Below are 19,169 nucleotides of genomic sequence, written 5' to 3'. Positions count from 1 at the left end.
GATCATTATATATTACAGCTATTAAGTATTTTTTCAGACGTACATGAATGATTTATTTTAACATGTAGTGTTCCCTTCTAGCTTATTAATGGGCTGTTTCTTAATGACTGGGGATTGTTACATTTGATAAAGTTTTATTTTTTAATTTTTTATTCCTTTTGGAATGAGCACTTGTTTGGTCCCTTCTAAGCACCCTTTACCTAACTAAAGTTTAAATATGTTCTTTATTGACTTCAGTTGTATTGACAATATCATCTTTTTCACACATACACAGATTCACACACATACACATAAACACAAACACAGATTCACACACACACACACACATACTCCATCAGTCTAGGGTCCATTTTAATGCTTGAGTCGGAAAACGTTGAGATCCTTTCTGCCCCATTTGTTGAATGTCCCTTTCCTGTTAAATAGATAGTGTGCTTATTTATTTACTTACTAAAAATCGATTGATCCAAACATTTGGGTCTATTTTTGGATACTTTCACTGTGTTGTAGTGATTTATCTGCTCACCTTAGGCCAATGCCACATGGCACTTTTGGCTGAAATTTATAGCAAGTCTAGAAATCAGATCGCACAAACCTTCCACATTCTTTAATGAAGATTTTAGTATTTTTCTATGCACTTTGTTTTCCCATGTAAATTTGAGAAATAATTCAACTTACACAAATATTGTTCAGCTTTTGCAAACTTGCCATGTTTAGATGATTTGTCCAGTTCATCCCAAGTTGTTGTGTTTACTTTGTTGTCTCTTTCTTTAAGTTATGTGCTCTTCTCCCATCTTTCATTCTTCCTAGAGTTTCTTTATACTTAGTCTGCTCCAGGTTCTCTGAGGATTTTGAATCTATGGGCAGATTTTTTTAATTAAATTTGGGAAATTCTGACAATTATTTCCTCAAATATTTTTAAATTATTTACTTTATTTTTGAAATTATGCTTTATATCATTTCTTCCTTCTCTTTTCTCCCTCCAAACCTGCCCATTTACTTCTTCTTGATCTTTTTCAAATTCATGGCCTCTTTTTTCATGTATGTAGACCAAATATATATACTATATAATATATAATATATAAATAAGTATCTACTTACTTAAAGTATGTACTTATTTAAATAAGTTTATTTTTATATTTTATATAATATACCATATATAATATATGCATTTAAGTGAAACTTGCTCAGTCTATATAGTGTTACTTGTGTGTATATTTTCAGGGATGACCATTTATTATTGGATAACTGATTGGTGTGTTCTTCTCTGGGGAAGAATATTTTCTGCCATGTTGTCTACATTCTCTCCTTCAGAGGCTTTGATTATGCATAAAGTAGACATTTGCTCTTATACCAGAGATCATTGGGGTTCATTTTCTTTTTCTCAAGCCTTTAACCTATGTTTTTGAGTCAGGATTCTCTCTTTCTTTCCCCCCTCCCAATCCCCCATGTGTGTGACTCTGTGTGTGTGTGTGTGTGTGTATAAGTGTTCTATTTCGCACAAGTATGTGCACATATGAGTTCACATTTATGTGTGTGTACACACTTCATCTTATTTTTTGAGACCAAATTATTTACTGAACCTGAAGATCACCTAATATGCTACACTGGCTGGCCAGCAAGCACAAGGTATTTTCCTGTCCCTGTCTGACCCCCAACCCAGTTCAGGGATTACAGGTCTATGCCACCTGTGATCTAAATTGTTGCAGGGATGCTGGAGTTCTCAATTCAGATCTTCCTGCTTATGCAGGAAATATTTCAACAACTGAACCATAAGCCCCATCCCCACTGGGATTATTTCTATACATTTATCTCACAGAATCTGTTCTGTCTTCTCACATATAGTAAGTTATTAAATAAATGTTAATTATTATATATTTAAGTTATAACTTCAAAATCATTCTTATAAAATAGTCTTCACTGTTTCTGAGACAGCTTGTCTTTTCAATGGTTATGTCCATGTTTTCTTTTATATTCTTAAAGTTATTTATTTTTGTTGCGGGAAAATATTTTTTAAAAAAAACAAAAAATAGCAGGCTTCCCACACTATTCCTGGCAACAGGTGGACCACACAGCTCCAGCTGGGTGATCTCAACTTGATGGTCTTTCTGGTCGGGGGCTCCCGAGTCCCTTGGTGGATTGCTGCTACAAGCCCCTCTCTCTGCATCCAGCTACTTTCAGCCTGCCAACTCCCCATTCGGGACAGCCATCACAGCACACATTTACACAGTAGAATCAAAACTCTTAAAGCTTATAATTAACCAATCAGATTTATGTGTCAATACATTCTCAATTTACAAGATGCCAATACAATAATTTCAGAACCAGTTGATAATGATAAGAGGTTCGTCCCAATTATTCTAACCTTATGATAGCATAACTACAGGTGGCTGGTTAAAGCCATGTCTCTCTCTTGGCCTTCCCCTTTCTCCCTGAATTGCTCTGTCTCTGCAACTCTTAGCTCCACCTCCATTTTCCCTGTCCAATCACAGGCCTCCTGCTGCCCTAATGTAACTGGACAGGGAAAGTCCTGCAACATATTTTATTTTGTAAAACCTCTTCTTTAGCATATGGAGTTCTGCCCCTTACATGCAAAATTGATAATCAAGTCAGGTAAAGAAAGTTTTGATTGCAGAAATAGTAGAGAAAAACAAACCAAGATACTTCTATAGGATTATATCCCTTCCAGTGATATAATCCTAGTGAGAGGAAGAGGGAGAGAATATAGGCATGTCAGGAATAAAGAGGGGACCTTAAGACAGGATCTCACTATGAAGCCCTGGCTAGTTTCAAACTTAGAGATCCATCTGCCTCTGCCTCCCAAGTGCCAGCATTAAAGGAAAGTGTCATTACACTCAACATCTGTGTTTTTAAAAACAGGCTGACTTTGAACTCATAGCAATCCTCCTACTTCCACCCCAATATACTGGGATTAAAGGCCTGGGCCACCACGATCTGCAAAAACTCTGTTCTATTTTTGTCCCATGTGTCCTAGACTTTCCTCAAACTCATTAGTGGCCCAAGATGACCTTGACCTTCTGATCTTCCTGCCTTTAAACTGACTCCAGAGTTTTGTTATTGCTGGGCAATAATTCCAGAAGCCCCAAACGTTTGTTCTTAAAGTGCTATATAGATTAATAATAGCTCCCCTCTAAAGAGATATTTATTTTAAATCAGTATTTTCATTCCTCTTTAAAACTCATTTATTAATTTGGGATAAAATCAGTGCACTTTACCACTGAGCTGTAACCCCAAGCCTCTCTCTTATCCCAGCTCTGTTTTTTCCTAGGATCAAAGCTAAGTACTTTCCCATCATTTTAATAATGTTTAAAGCAAATCTTTGACGATTTTACCAACAGGATTCTTCTAATAACCCCCTATGATTTACTTCTATGTTCCATTCACCTTTCCCTGTGCTATTAACCTGGTATTTTCACTTGCGGTTGCGAGTAAAAAGCAATTCCCAATTACAGTAAATTCAATGCCCTTGCTACATGCTCTAGCCTCTGCTGAAGAGAGAAAATGGAGGTAGAGGCATAAAGGACCATGGGTAGAGTTCATAAACTACTAGAGGCCCAGCTTATGTTTCAAAACCAGGATTTTTTTGACCTGTGTCCAACAGATGAATTCTCAGTGCTTTGGAGAAGAAAGACTACTTGAGAAACAGCACAGTGATTGGATTCTTAGAGGCCAAGAATACATGCCCTCACTGCTTCTCCAAATATCCATTGCTGCAGCACACATTGTCCTACTCCTTCCCGATAAAGGAAGGGTGCTCACAGCCAGAGGTCCCTTACTGAGGCTGGGGTGACAATGTCACAGAGGATCCACTCATTAATTCAACATTCATCTGAGGAGACTCTACCTCAGGAAGCACGCCTGTGACCATTTTCACAGATTGTCTCAGAAGCTGCCTCTACCACGTGGGCCTCAGTGCTGCAGTTCGTATGGTGCTCAGCACCATAGTTACTGCATTTTACTACCACAGAGTAGTATGCATTTTCAGAGTGCATGGAAGCAAAATCTTGCTCTGCTGGGAAGGTGGCTGTTGTTGTAACTTTCTGAAGGGAATGTTACATGGCTTGAAGTGGAAGTGGTTACTACAGAATGGTGATTTGCTGTTGAGTTGAGGGATGAGGTATGTTATCACAGAAGGGGCTATAGTCAGGGTGGAGGCAGTTGCATAGAAGGTAGGAGCTGCTACTGTCTACAGTGCTGACCGAATGACAACCTGTTGACTGGGCTGGGTAGTAGTTGTACTTGTTTAGTCTAGTGGATCCCAGAGGAGATAACCACTGTGGCTGGTATAACAATTACCATTTCTCCTTGAGATATGGTAATAAAGGAGGGCAACAATTGGCTAGTAATAATCAACTTGGTAATATTGGGATGATTCAGCCCCAGAAGATGTCTGGTTTGCCACATAAGACATTGTGGAATTAACTACAGTACAAGGGGACAAAGCAGGTAACTGTTGAGTTTGGTGCTTGAGATGGTGGGTCTCAATAGTCACAGGAAGTGGTGAAGAAGTGCATAACCGTAAAATAGGATCTATTTACACAGTAACCTGACCCCCCCCCTTGTCTTTATAAGCAGCTATCACATTGAGATACTTTCTTGGACACTCAGGTTTTCACTTATACACATTTTTACTCTTCTCCAAGACTGTCCCACCAGAAAGCCCCTACCATTGAAACCTCACTAAAGGTGTCATGAGGGTTCTGTCCCTTGATGGCAGCCTGAGTAACATGAAAGAATAATGCATACACATAGACCAGTGTCTGGGTTCCTTAGGGTTTCTCTTCTTCTCTTCTTTGGAGCCTTTTGCTTTTTCCCTGTTTTCACTGTCTTCTGCCCGGAAGTCATTTCTGGGTATCATCAAAACCACCCTTGTGAAGTAGATGGCAGGAGGAGGAGTAACTAAAAGATGAGCCTCAAATACTTGGACAGGTGACAAGGTCAAACCAACTGGGAAATTCAGGGACTGATTAATAGTGGTCACTTGAGTATGTCCCATTAAGTCAGATGTCATGCCTGTTATTGTTACATCAACTGTAACAGATGGGCTGCCATTACACTGAATTCCTATAGAAGCTTCCATGTCTATAGTCAAGCAGCCACTTAGGAGTCCCTCCTCCAACCTACCACCTTGCTCCATGAAGTCTTGGGTCATGCCTGTCCAATGTCTGTAACCCATGTTGATCTGGAAAGGTCCCATGGTGTAAAGAGGAGAGGTGTGCCAGCTCATCGTAGTAGCCAACCACATCTAAGACAGCCAGTAAGGGATCAGAGTCCAGAAATATAATTGAGATTTCAAATTCCCTATCACCCAAGCTTTGTGTATGAAATGTCTCAAGTCCATGACTGAAAAGGGTGCCAGGGCCCAGTGACTGCCATTTCCTCTGGGAAATTTTGTCTTCACACCTCTCTTAAATGTATGTATGGTAACTTTTTCAAGGCTACTTCCTTCAAATCTTAATGGTTATATTATCTTGTGGTTAGTATCTATTGATTTTTTTCATAAATCTTAATGCTTACTCTCATTACTTCCTTTCATGCCTAACAATTTTTAATTTATTCTTTCAATTTTTTTTGGAGAATTTCATACAGGAGTATGAATATCACTTCTGGTCCTCATTCCTGCCTCCTACATCCCTCCAACTGCCTCTCAATTCATTAACTCTTCTTTAACCATTATATATATATGATATATAAATATATATAAATGGACTAATATATGTAATATTATATATGTGTCATGTATACATTAGTCCATTTACTGTTGTTTTTATATACACGTCCTTAGGGGTAATTGAGTCTAATAGGGGGTCTCATCCCTAGAGAAAATTGATTGGCTCTCTCTTTCTCTCTCTCTCAGCAGTCACTGATTTCCTATAGCTCTTCATTAAGGAATGGAACCTTGTACAATTTCTTCTATCCTCTTTGACATGTCTACTAGTGTTGTTTTTATGCAGGTTTGTTTGAACAACCATATTGTTGAGAGTTAATTAGTATAGCTTTCTTGTCAAGTCTAGCAGACATTGTATCACAGAAGGAAACCTGGTCCTCTGGCTATTATAATCTTTCTTCCTTCTTGGCCATAGTTTTCCTTGAGCTTTAGGTACAGAAGTTATGTTGTCTAGATGCCAGTTGGGGTTGGGCACCTCACAATAATTTATCCTCTGCACACAGGCTAGTTGTGCATCCCTGTAATAGTCTCCATTTATTTCACCAAGCGTTTTCTTTGATGCATGATGAGCACCACATTTATCTGTGGGTATTCCCTAGGGATATTACTTCCCTAGGGATATTCCTTCCCTAGGGATATTCCTTCCCTAGGGATATTCAATATACTCATGTCTCTATACCCATGAGAGAGGGAGAACTCATGACAAACCAAAACAATGATTGTATTAATTTCCAATCAGGCAAATCAATGAATTTTTATTGGTATTGCTAAGAGGAGTATGGGAGAGGGGTAATGTAGAAGGAACAGTAAGGACTCAAAAGCAGCTGCATCACCCAGCACCCCACCCTAACCCATGTTAAGTCATGAAAGCTGTAATCCTGTGATCCTAGATCCTAGAGCTTTCTATAGCTCTTACAGGCAGCTTGATACTTCATCTCTCTCTCTCCCTCTCCCTCTTCCTCTCTCTCTCCCTCTCCCCCTACTCTCTCCCTCTCCCTTCCCTCTCCCTCTCCCTCTACTCTCTCCCTCCCCCTTCCCCCTCTCCCTCTCCCCCTTCCTCTCTCCCTCCCCCTTCCCCCTCTCCCTCTCCCTTTCTTTTCCCCTTCCTCTCTCTCCCCCCTCCCCCTCCCACTCCCCCTCCCTCTCTTCTCCCCCTCCCCCTCTCTCCCCCTCCCCTCCCCCTCTCTCCCTCTCTTCCTCTTCTGTCCCTCTCCCTCTACATCTCCATCTCCCTCTCTCTATAGCTTGACTGCTCAGAGATTCTTCCTCAGCATTTTTTTTAAATTGCTTTTTATACTGCTGGGAGAGACCTCAAGAATCTTCCATATTTCTGCATTCCCAGACAAATGACCCTTTGTTCATCACCTTAGGCTCATAAGTTCCACCTCCAACTTGGGAAATATGTCTCAATTTAGAGGAACCTGTCTATAATGGTATGTATAAGAGTAAGTATTTAGAACACTGTTATACACATATGCATATATATATATATATCATATACATACATACATACATACATACATCACCTTTGTAGCCTTTACCTCTAGTACTCTCTGAAGTAAACTCAGTGCCAACTTTCCCAGCTCAGCAATACCTTTTCTGGTGGACTCCATGTATAACTTAAGAATGTGTCCCTGAACTGAAAGACAGAAAAAAAATTGAAGTTCATCTTGTGTGATTCTCATTTTATTTCAGACTTTCAGTCCTGAGATGCTTGATGCCCAGTGCCTAGAAACATTATCTTCATACAATTTTTTATAGTTTTATCAACATTTGGGTGAGGAAGATCTGTCTGTGTTAGTTATTCCATTGTAGCCAAAGCCAAATTTATTCCTCTCTCTTGTCCTGACATTATCTTGCTATATGACCTTGGTCAAGTTAATTCATCTGCTGCATTTTCATTTTGTTTGTTTACAAATAGAGGTCAACATATTTAGACTCCAAAGTCAATAAGAATTGCCTTCTGGGATATTTGATTCATATCTGAATCTTCAAAGCTTAACATGATGTCTAGCTTGTAGAAAGTTGTCAACACTTGCTCATTATTGGATTGTATGAATTCATCATTTTGCCCATTCATTCCAGAAAGGTTACTAAATGAACACCTCACAGGGACATTGCAATGAATATACCAAGTGGAATCATTTATATAATATGCTTAGTGCAAAACTTTTACTCAGAGTAAAAATGTAGGACATTATAAATATTTTAAAAATCATTGCTATATATAATTTGAGTATAATTATACTTCCAGAACTAAGTCTTACAGAGACAACATTGAAGGAATAAAATTAATAGCACCAACCTGTCTCATGTTATGTCCTTACTGAATGGTCTGTGAATGTCCCTGGTAACCTAAATGGGTATGAGGTCAGCTCATCCTCCTGACTTATTCTAGTCCCTGGAGACATTGTAAAACAAGTACTCTTGATATGATAGGTGGGGATTTGATTGGCTGGCCAGTGGGTATTAGTGTTTTCATCCAGGTGGGTTAAGAGGCTAGCTGAGCTTGCTTAGGTAAATCTGTACACCCCTGAAGGATGAGTACCCCTGCTCAGGGTAAAGAGTCTCTCCACTTAGTTTGTAAACGGGCCATAATTTCTTGTCAAGTATGAACCACAGCTGCAGCAGAGAGGACAGAAGAATAAAGAACAAGAGAATGCCAGATATATGAGGCTCCAGGGTGACATGCTAGTCTCTGCCCTCTGGCAATGCAGCATCTGTTTGATTAACATTATCCTCTTCGAAGTCTACTTTAGCTTCCACAGTGCTACTCACATTGGTGACCTCTGTCAATCCTGCTGCCTCTTAATGGACAAATAACAGAATTGTATGTCATCATTTTACAGAGAAGGAATAAGAGCCAGAGAAAAACAATGGGCCTTGGCCAAGAAACCAAAACCAGGAACTTTGAAAATCTAGTTTTCAAATGCTAACAGGGATGCTAACAGAACAGGGCATTTTTGCTGTTTTCATGATCTAGAAGCAAGGATTTTACCCTGAAATCCATGAAAAACAAGGTGAGTTGAAAAACAAGGCCTTCTTGTAGAAATCTCAAAACCAGTAGAGCCCCAGGAATCAACAGGCCCAGCTTTCTTAAAATACAGAAGCTAAAACAACATGGTCTAGTCACTCACTGAACTCCAAAAGCCAGTTTGCAGTAGAGCCTGGTCTGAGCTCAGCTATTGCAGTGTGCACAATGTGTATGTCCTCACTCATGCTGGTTCTATAAAAGCCTCTCTGGTCTCTGGCTTTGTGAAATCAAAGAGAACAAGACAATGACAGCTTTGGGACCCAGACACAGCTCAGACCTGGGACAGGCTGTGGGTCAATTTGATAGGCTACTATCAAAGAGGGTCTTTATGAAGGCAGTGCTTTGAGTCCCCATCAACACCATGGCAAGTTTCTCTACCCTTAAGCTGAGCCAAGCTGTATTGATTAGGACCAGTTGGGAAATGAATTACGGAGGTTGATCTATAAAGAAATTCAATGTAGTGATGGAGCAAACTATTGTCAAGATCCCTTATTAAGCATTTCACAGCACAGGCTAACTGAAGCAAACAAACAGGCCCCAAACAAAGGCAGGCTTTTGGGGTAAGATAAAAATGGCAGTATGGCTGGGGAGCACAAACCTGGTAATTGACTGTTTTGTTTTGTTTTGGATTTTTGGATTTGTTTTTTTTGTTTTGTTTTGTTTTGTTTTTTGAGACAGGGTTTCTCTGTAGGAGCTCTGGCTGTCCTTGAACTCAGAAATCTGCCCACCTCTGCCTCTCAGAGTGCTGGGATTACAGGCATGCACCACTACCACCCGGATAATTGACTGCTTTTTAATAACCAACAAATGAGTCATCTAAAGGTACCTCTGAGAAGTGAGATTAAAAGACACTGCATTAACAGAGGGGGACCAAATGAACTTAAACTCCAAACTTGGCTTTCACAGTATTCGCATGAACATGGGATTCTATCAGAAACTGTATTCTACCAAGAATACAAACTTTCCTTCCTTTAATTAGGAAGAGGAAAGGCTGGGGAGATGTGGGGGAAGGAATCTTCTGGGTGAGAGAAAGCCATCAAAGAGATCGACCCTCAATTTCAAAATTGCTTAGCAAAAGCAATTTTAATTGCCACCTTTGTTATAAAAGATTAAAGGTAGTTATGTCCTTGCGTAGCTCACTTAAAGCAATCAATACATTTCCCAGTAGTTATGTGCAAATCAAATTTTTGTAAATCAAATCCAATTTTAAATGTCCTTAGAGAGCACAGTGTTTCAAGGAATCCCTTTAGCAAATCTTTTTATAAGACCTAAAACTATCCCCTAATTTATTAGTTTCATTTTTTATAGATGATGATAAATCAAGACAATGAAATGTTTCCCTCACCCTGTATAGAGGAGAAAAGGATGGAAAATAAAATGGAAAGGAAGCGTCTTAGTGAACTCAGCATAATGGCCAGTGACCCCTCTGGTGACAGGTTTATAAGCATCACGGTGAGCATTTGTGACTTCTCCTTTCACAGGGAAAAAACACTGAGCAGCAAAGAGTGTTTAACATGAAGACAATGAGAGATAGAAGCAAGGGATTTCCTGGAAAGAATTTGAAGCTCAGTCTGCTCCAGCCTTGCTCACAGGTTTTCCTTTGAGACATTCCAGAATAATGAATATTTAGGTAAGCTGTAGGAACTGCTTGAATGTATTGTGGCATTCATTCATAAATTAGCTCATTAAATATTTATTGGGCCTTAAATTCATGGGGGAACTAGGTTTGAGGGAAACAGGGAAAACTTCACACGGTGTTCACTTTATAGAATTAATCTCCCTGGAAGGGTAGACATAAATAAGTACTAATTCAGACAATGAACACAGACAATGGATATTTTGCGGTTGTGATACATTCTATGATTTTAAACTCTTTCAAGCTCTGTAAATATAAATGGGTCTTCCCACAAGTTCACAGGCTGAGAACTCACTTCCCAATGCAACAGTGTTGAGAAATCCACATGTAAGAGTAACTTGGTCTCCACAAGGAGCCTGATTATACCAATGGGCTGGTTATCCTGAGCACAGGTTCTTGAGGAGAAAGACTGATGCCTGTCCCCTGCTTGCTTGCCATGGCCTCTCACCAGATCATGATTTCTTTCCACATCATGATGCATCAAGATCTCAAGGCAGCTTCTCAGTACTGGGCTGTCCAGCTTCTAGAGTAAAGACCAAACTGGTTATACATCACCATCTCAGCTATTCTATTATAAAAGTATAAAATGGACTAAGATAGAATGCTGCAAAATTTGTTCAGGATAAATTTATCTAAGAATGTTGCATTTAAGCCCCAAAAGAAACTAGAGAGATGGCTTAGTAGCTATGAGTGGCTAGTGCTCTTACAAAGACTCAAGTTCATTTCCTAAAACCCACATTGGGTGGTTCACAACTGCCTATAACTTCAGCTACAAGGAGATTGGATACCTTTGACCTCAGTGGCCACCCACACTCACATGCACACCTACATATGTGTACATATAATTAAACTTTAAGAAAAATCTTTAAAAATATGAGTAAGCAAGATAGACAGATGCTGAGACAAAGAAAACCATTTAGAGCTCAGCGCCTTCAGGTTTGTAATTTCATGTAGGTTTGAAAAGCTCACTCTGACTTTGTTGTGAAAACATAGTAGAGGGAAAGATTGGAAACAAGGTGGAGTCAGGGTGGAAGTGCTAGTTGCTTAGGCCAACACACTGTCCATAAAGAGAGACAGAGGAGGTTCTGCTGGAAAACTATGGGGAATTGAATTAACTGAGTGACTCCCTAAATGTGAGCAAAGAGACAGACGATGTGATGGTTAATCTTGATTTTCAACTTGATTGGATCTGGCAACATCTCTGGACAGGCTTATAAGGAATCTCTCCCCAGGCCACCAGCACCAGTTTGGGACTGATGAGTCATCCAACTGAACAAAATGAGTGGCTGCCAGACTCTCAGTTTCTCTAGTGTGTAGATAGCCAATGTTGAACTACCCAGCCCCAATAACTTGAGCTAGTATAATAAATCCCCTTTACAATACATATCCTTTCTATCTGTTCTCTCTAGAGAATCCTAGTTAGCAGAGATGGCCTCTGCATTTTTGCATTTGAAAAACAGTACTGGTATTCACTGCAACTGTGTCTATGCAAGAGTAAGATAGGATGGAAATATTTGGAATAGTTGATTATTGACATGTTGATCTGGATTGGAAGCAGTGAAGATGGTTAGTAACCGAGGTATTCTTTTTTTTTTTTTTTTTTTAAGCATTCAAAAAGTCATTTATTACCAACCTCAATCAGCCAGGAGTCTCTGCGTTACCTATTGCCGGCTGCAGAGAGAGGCTAAGGGTAGGAATAATACTATGCACAGACAGAAACATCCAGAAGGCAGTGTGACAACACACCCATTCTGTGAAAGAGCCACAGGAGGCCCCCTCCTAGGGTCTATGACCTCTCAAGTTCTGGGATTTTGACCAGCTCTGAAGTCCCGGGCACGAATTCCCTTCTATGGGGTAGCAATAGGGAAATGCAGAGGAGCAAATTCATGGCTCTTGACAACCAGCCAGCCCGGAAAACTCAATGATCCCCAGGTCAGTGAGAGCTCTTTCCAAAAACATAGCACAAGAAATTGAATTTTCCTGTCCCCACCCCAATATTCACACACACGTGCACACACATATGGACACACAAATCAAGTGGAAAAGAAAATAATGACATTTTTATACATTGGGATAAGTAAGCACCATGCCATTTTGGGCTGTGAGATGACTCGGCTGTGGACACATTGACACATAGCCTGATGGTGTCTGGGTGCCATGCCCGAGACCCAAGTAATGGAAGGGGAGCACTGATTCTTCAGAAGAGTTGTCTTCTGACCTTCACACAATTGCTGAGGTATGAGCATGCCACCCCAACGCAATTTAAAAAAGTTTAAGTTGTCAACTTGTCCTTCCTTCCTTCCTTCCTCCACCCTCTCCCTCTCTCCCTCTCTCCCTCTCCCTCTCTCCCTCTCTGTCTCTCCCTCTCCTTATCTCCCTCTCCCTCCGTCCCTCTCCCTCTCTCTCTCTCTCTCTCTCTCTCTCTCTCTCTCTCTCTCTCTCTCTCTCTCATGTGCTCTCCCTCTCCCTCCCTCCCTCTTCTTCCTCCCTCTCTCTCCCTATCTCTCTTTCTATCCTTCCTCTCTCTCTCTTGTTCTCTCTCTCTCTCTCTCTCTCTCTCTCTCTCGTTCTCCCTCTCCCCCCCTCTCTTTCTCTCCCTCTCCCTCTCTCTTGCTCTCCCTCTCCCTCCTCCCTCTCCCTCTCTCTCTCTCTCCCTCTCTCTCTCTCTCTCTCTCTCTCTCTCTCTCTCTCTCTCTCTCTCTCTCGTGCTCTCCCTCTCCCTCCCTCTCTCTCTCCCTCTCCTTCCCTCTCTCTCCCTCCTCCCTCTCTCCCTTTCCCTCCTTCTCTCTCTTTCTAGCCCTCCTCTCTCTCTCTCTTGCTCTCTCTTGCTCTCCTTTTCCCTCTCCCTCTCCCTTTCCCTCTCTCCCTCTCCCCCCCTCTCTCTCTCTCCCTCTCCCTCTCTCTCTCTTTTTTTTTTTAAGATTTTTTTTTTATTCGATATAATTTATTTACATTTCAAATGATTTCCCCTTTTCTAGCCCTCCCACTCCCCGAAAGTCCCGCAAGCCCCCTTCTCTTCCCCTGTCCTCCCACCCACCCCTTCCCACTTCCCCGTTCTGGTTTTGCCGAATACTGTTTCACTGAGTCTTTCCAGAACCAGGGGCCACTCCTCCTTTCTTCTTGTACCTCATTTGATGTGTGGATTATGTTTTGGGTATTCCAGTTTTCTAGGTTAATATCCACTTATTAGTGAGTGCATACCATGATTCACCTTTTGAGTCTGGGTTACCTCACTTAGTATGATATTCTCTAGCTCCATCCATTTGCCTAAGAATTTCATGAATTCATTGTTTCTAATGGCTGAATAGTACTCCATTGTGTAGATATACCACATTTTTTGCATCCACTCTTCTGTTGAGGGATACCTGGGTTCTTTCCAGCATCTGGCAATTACAAATAGGGCTGCTATGAACATAGTAGAACATGTATCCTTATTACATGGTGGGGAGTCTTCTGGGTATATGCCCAGGAGTGGTATAGCAGGATCTTCTGGAAGTGAGGTGCCCAGTTTTCGGAGGAACCGCCAGACTGATTTCCAGAGTGGTTGTACCAATTTGCAACCCCACCAGCAGTGGAGGAGTGTTCCTCTTTCTCCACACCCTCTCCAATACCTGCTGTCTCCTGAATTTTTAATCTTAGCCATTCTGACTGGTGTAAGATGAAATCTTAGGGTTGTTTTGATTTGCATTTCCCTAATGACTAATGAAGTTGAGCATTTTTTAAGATGCTTCTCCGCCATCCGAAGTTCTTCAGGTGAGAATTCTTTGTTTAACTCTGTACCCCATTTTTTAATAGGGTTGTTTGGTTTTCTGGAGTCTAACTTCTTGAGTTCTTTATATATATTGGATATTAGCCCTCTATCTGATGTAGGATTGGTGAAGATCTTTTCCCAATTTGTTGGTTGCCGATTTGTCCTCTTGATGGTGTCCTTTGCCTTACAGAAACTTTGTAATTTTATGAGGTCCCATTTGTCAATTCTTGCTCTTAGAGCACACGCTATTGGTGTTCTGTTCAGAAACTTTCTCCCTGTACCGATGTCCTCAAGGGTCTTCCCCAGTTTCTTTTCTATTAGCTTCAGAGTGTCTGGCTTTATGTGGAGGTCCTTGATCCATTTGGATTTGAGCTTAGTACAAGGAGACAAGGATGGATCAATTCGCATTCTTCTGCATGCTGACCTCCAGTTGAACCAGCACCATTTGTTGAAAAGGCTATCTTTTTTCCATTGGATGTTTTCAGCCTCTTTGTCGAGGATCAAGTGGCCATAGGTGTGTGGGTTCATTTCTGGATCTTCAATCCTGTTCCATTGATCCTCCTGCCTGTCACTGTACCAATACCATGCAGTTTTTAACACTATTGCTCTGTAGGATTGCTTGAGGTCAGGGATACTGATTCCCCCAGATTTCCTTTTGTTGCTGAGAATAGTTTTAGCTATCCTGGGTTTTTTGTTGTTCCAGATGAATTTGATAATTGCTCTTTCTAACTCTGTGAAGAATTGAGTTGGGATTTTGATGGGTATTGCATTGAATCTGTATAGTGCTTTAGGCAAAATGGCCATTTTAACTATATTGATTCTGCCGATCCATGAGCATGGGAGGTTTTCCCATTTTTTGAGGTCTTCTTCCATTTCCTTCTTCAGAGTCTTGAAGTTCTTGTCATACAGATCTTTCACATGTTTGGTAAGAGTCACCCCAAGATACTTTATACTGTTTGTGGCTATTGTGAAGGGTAACCGAGGTATTCTAACGCAGAAGACTGTCTTTATTCTATAGGAAGGCCAGAGTACCACAGTCCTCCAGCATGAGTTCAGAGTTAAATGTATAGATTCAATATCCAGAGAGAACAAAGTTATAGTGGAGCTAAAGTATCAGGACAACAGCCTGAACTATAATGGCAATCCATGGGCAGGGGCTGAGTGACAAGAAGCAGTAGTGACACAGGACTACAGCTGGAGTCTAATTGTTAATGTGCCCACTCAGAGGCTTAGGCTCTCATGATTATGCCATTGAGTTAATGGTAGCACACCAGCAACATGTTTGACATTTGATGACACAAGCATTCTAGTGGGTGACAATGTGGTATTGGAACTCAGAACTTTAGAATAAGTGTCTATAAATATTAAGTTCCAAGTTTATTTGAGGTTCCTAACATACCAGACAGGTGTGATACTTGGCACAACTACTCATCTTTGCCATATTAGGCAGCAAAAGGATTGTCTGGGGTTGAGTTCTATCTTGTTAGTTAAATAATCCATTTCCTTGGGTTGAATATAACCAAATGGTGCCTGAGAGATTAGTGAAAGCTATTATTTAGGATTAATTATAGGTCCATGTACATGAACTGGGAAAATTCAAGTCACTCCTAGAACTGAAGCAGTTGGGACAGAAATGCCCTGTTTTCTCCAGATCACCTGTGTGAGTAACCTCAGCTAGGAACTGCCAGTGCATACATTGGCTACCAGGTCAGGGGAGGCTGTTGACAGTGAGACAATACAGAGTAGCAGCACATCTGTGTTACTTATTGTCCTTGACTTAACTCCTTCAGGAATCATTTTGCCCTTGTTTTTTTATCGGGGCCTGTAGATTTTAGTTTCTATTCAAAGTAGTGACTTTGTCACTTGAAACTTGAACATCTATGGCCAAATTTTTGTGTGTGATTTATTTTCTCAAACCTTGGCAATCAAACTGCATGCCTAGAATTGACTGAAAGTTCCATTTCCCTGTCTCTTGGAATTCTTCCTGGTGCCCAGTTTCCAGGAATGGAATCTACAGATTGTGTGGTGACAATGAAATCTATGGATACAGGAAGATGGGTTGCAGTATATGGCACTCTCAGAGTGACAAGGATGGGAAGAAGATGGCACAAGCAGATTGTGGTCCTGAGTTATGGCAATGATGAAGCACTAAGGAGATGAACTTACCTAACCAGGTGTCTTCGTGCCAAGGCAGAGACGCAGTCTTTTCAGACCGAATGCCAAAGTTACATAAGCTATATAGACCAAAAGGCGCATGCCATACTATTCCAAATTAAAGATTTTCTAATGCCCAAAGGCCATGTTTGAGACACATTTGAAACACAAACTATAGGAAAAATGACTTAAGAAGATTTGAAATCTCTAACAGTCTACACTCCAGAAATACACCTGTTAATTTGCATATGTGCATCCAAAGTTCCAGAGCAACCTGAGGTGGTATATAGACTTGGGGGAAAAATATTTGACAGTCCAAGTTTTGCTAAGCCTTCTCAGAGTCCTAAAGGGCTTGGAGGCAATATTGGCTCTTGATCCTGGTGCTTAGGCTTTAGGTCTAGGGTGAGGAATATGTCAGCTACTGCAATGGGAAGGAGCGAGCAAGCATGCAGTCAGACAGCATCCTGTAGAGCAAATCGGGAACCAACATTCTGGAGTCTAAAATTAGAAATCACATCATGCTCTGGGGATTCCATCAGACTGGTGTTCTGCTCCATTGTCGTCACTTTCTGAATAGTCTTAATATTCAGAAAATAATATCCTCTGAGGAAAAGCTAGCATCAAGGTCAAGGTCTTCCATGTGTCCTGTCTCCCTTCCATTCTGCCACTTCTCCTTTATCACATCTTACCGAAGCTATTTCTGTCTGTGGAGAATTAGCGGGAAGATCACATATTGTACAGAGAATGGGGTGTTAAATTTATGCAAAGGGAAGCAATGTGTTGTGGCAAAAAAATTATTTATTGCATGGCATCTCCCTTGAGGGTTAGTCTCTTGCTAGAGTTTTAAGGATGGCAGCTCTAAATTTGTCTTGTGGCAGAGCCATCCTCCTGCCTGCCGCCCACTGCCAGTGCCAAGAGCATTTATGTAAAGTCGTGATGCAAACCTGCCACCTTTGGGAGGCACGATCTGGCCTAACAGAGTGTGTTTCCTCAGAGCCATTTGTGTTCTAAAAGGGGTGAGTGTTCAGCCAGCGAGGAGGAAAATGAGAAAAGTGTTGGGTTTCCTGGAATCATCACACATCCCAGTAGCCATTTTGGTGAAGACTGGGGATTTTAGGAAGTGGTGTGCTTAAAAAGAAAAAGAAGCTACATGCCACATCTAACCCTCAGTATGGGTCTTGGAAAGTCAGTTGACAACTATGAGCTTCTTGTCTGTTGCTTAAATTCGAATCTGAAACACATTTCCAGGCTCATGTTTTTAAGGTTTGTTCCCAACCAGTGGTGCTATCTTGGGAGGTTGTGGAAGTTTTAGGAACTAACCGTGTAGTAGCTTGTGAAAGCAGGTCATGGAGGGAGAGCCTTTGAAGAGTTCCTTGGCTCAAAACTTCTGCAGCACACTCTGCTTCCTGGTTCAGAGCTGTGTGAGCAAGTTTTTACACAGATTCCCACTGCTTTTGAGCTCAGCTGCTCCACCATGGCTTCTCCACCATAAGGAATGAAGCCCTTTGAAACAACAGCACAAGTAAACCTCTCCTCCCTTAGGCTGTCTCTGTCACATACTGCAGTCCCAGCCTTGTCAATGTTAGGAAATGAGCACTCCTTCCCATCTGCCCTGTGCTGTGAGAGGTGAAGTTCATTGCCACCGGAAGATGTTACATTTGTAATCATTTCTCTTCCCACTTTTAATAACATTAAATATTAAGGCATTCATTAACTTAAAGATGATTCTTTCCCAGGAGCATATGGCTAATTCTCCTTAAACAGGGATAGCAAATACTTGGTGCCCATAACCACAACTCCCTCCTTCCTTTCTTTCACTAGGCATTTCTTAGACTATACTTCTCCTTGAAGACTTTTCAGGAGTCTTCTCAACACGGTGCTTCAGGTGGTCACTAAAAGTCGGAGGAGATATAAAGTAAAGCACTTCTCCATCTGTGAGCCACATCGTGTTCATAAATTATTCTGCTGATTAGTATATCAGGAATGTGCAGATGGTTTTAATGTACATTAAATGTACAAATGGCCCTCTAGGTGCTTAGAGGACAGGCACTTGTGAAAGATGTGCCAACATATTCTGATTCAAACATTGCCATCACAGAATATCAATCTCTCTTTTGGACACTAATATCCCACAGAGTATGTTCTTAAAAGGAGAAATGTGTCAGCTCATCTTCAGCTTCTCTGGTACCACCAGGGTCACTGCTGCATAGGAAGGCAGTGTGCATCAGAGGTGAAGGAGCGAGTTTTATGGTAAGATAACCTCAGCTATGCCTAAATTGTGTTAATCTGGCTAAGTTAAATAAATTTACTGAGCCTCAGTTTCCCAAATTGTACAATGAACATCATGAATGCCCAACATAAGGCCAGTTGTGAGGACTCTAAGAAATGGTTCAGGTAAAGGACAGAGTAGAGCCACAGGATTATTATCTTTAGCTGTGTTTATCATCATTGCTATCATCATTCTCAACCCCATCATCATCAATCTTATACCCACTAACATCAAAACAGTCACCATTAATATCACCACTCAGTTCACCATTACCATCTTCATAATCATCACTACTATCATCGTCATCACTGCTATGACCATCATCATCACCACCATCACCTTCATCTGGAGTTCCATACAAAATGAAGATTCCATGAAACTAAAAATAATTCTATAGAATAATCAAAAAGAATTGTAAACTGATGCTGGGAAAGACAATGCAACAGAGTTCTTACTTGCCATATCCAAATGTTTCAGACAGAGTTGACAATGTAGTTGATGATACTATAGTTCTCAGATATTGGCTGTCCTGTCCTTGGAAGGTTCTCATCCTGATCATTGAATGAGTCCTCCCCTCCCACTTACTCCACTAGACCAAAGTAAACCATGCACATCACCATGGACCTCCCAACGAAGAGC

At 41.0% G+C, this 19,169-nt stretch overlaps 1 pseudogene; it reads right to left on the bottom strand.

The window, feature by feature from the left end:
* Nucleotides 1–3,649: 3,649 nt before the first annotated feature.
* LOC127667337 (TOX high mobility group box family member 4-like) lies at nucleotides 3,650–5,394 on the bottom strand (annotated as a pseudogene).
* Nucleotides 5,395–19,169: the final 13,775 nt, after the last annotated feature.

Source organism: Apodemus sylvaticus, chromosome 17 (genome assembly GCF_947179515.1).
Source record: "Apodemus sylvaticus chromosome 17, mApoSyl1.1, whole genome shotgun sequence".
NCBI lineage: Eukaryota > Metazoa > Chordata > Mammalia > Rodentia > Muridae > Apodemus > Apodemus sylvaticus.
This window is presented reverse-complemented; position numbering and strand designations above follow the sequence as displayed.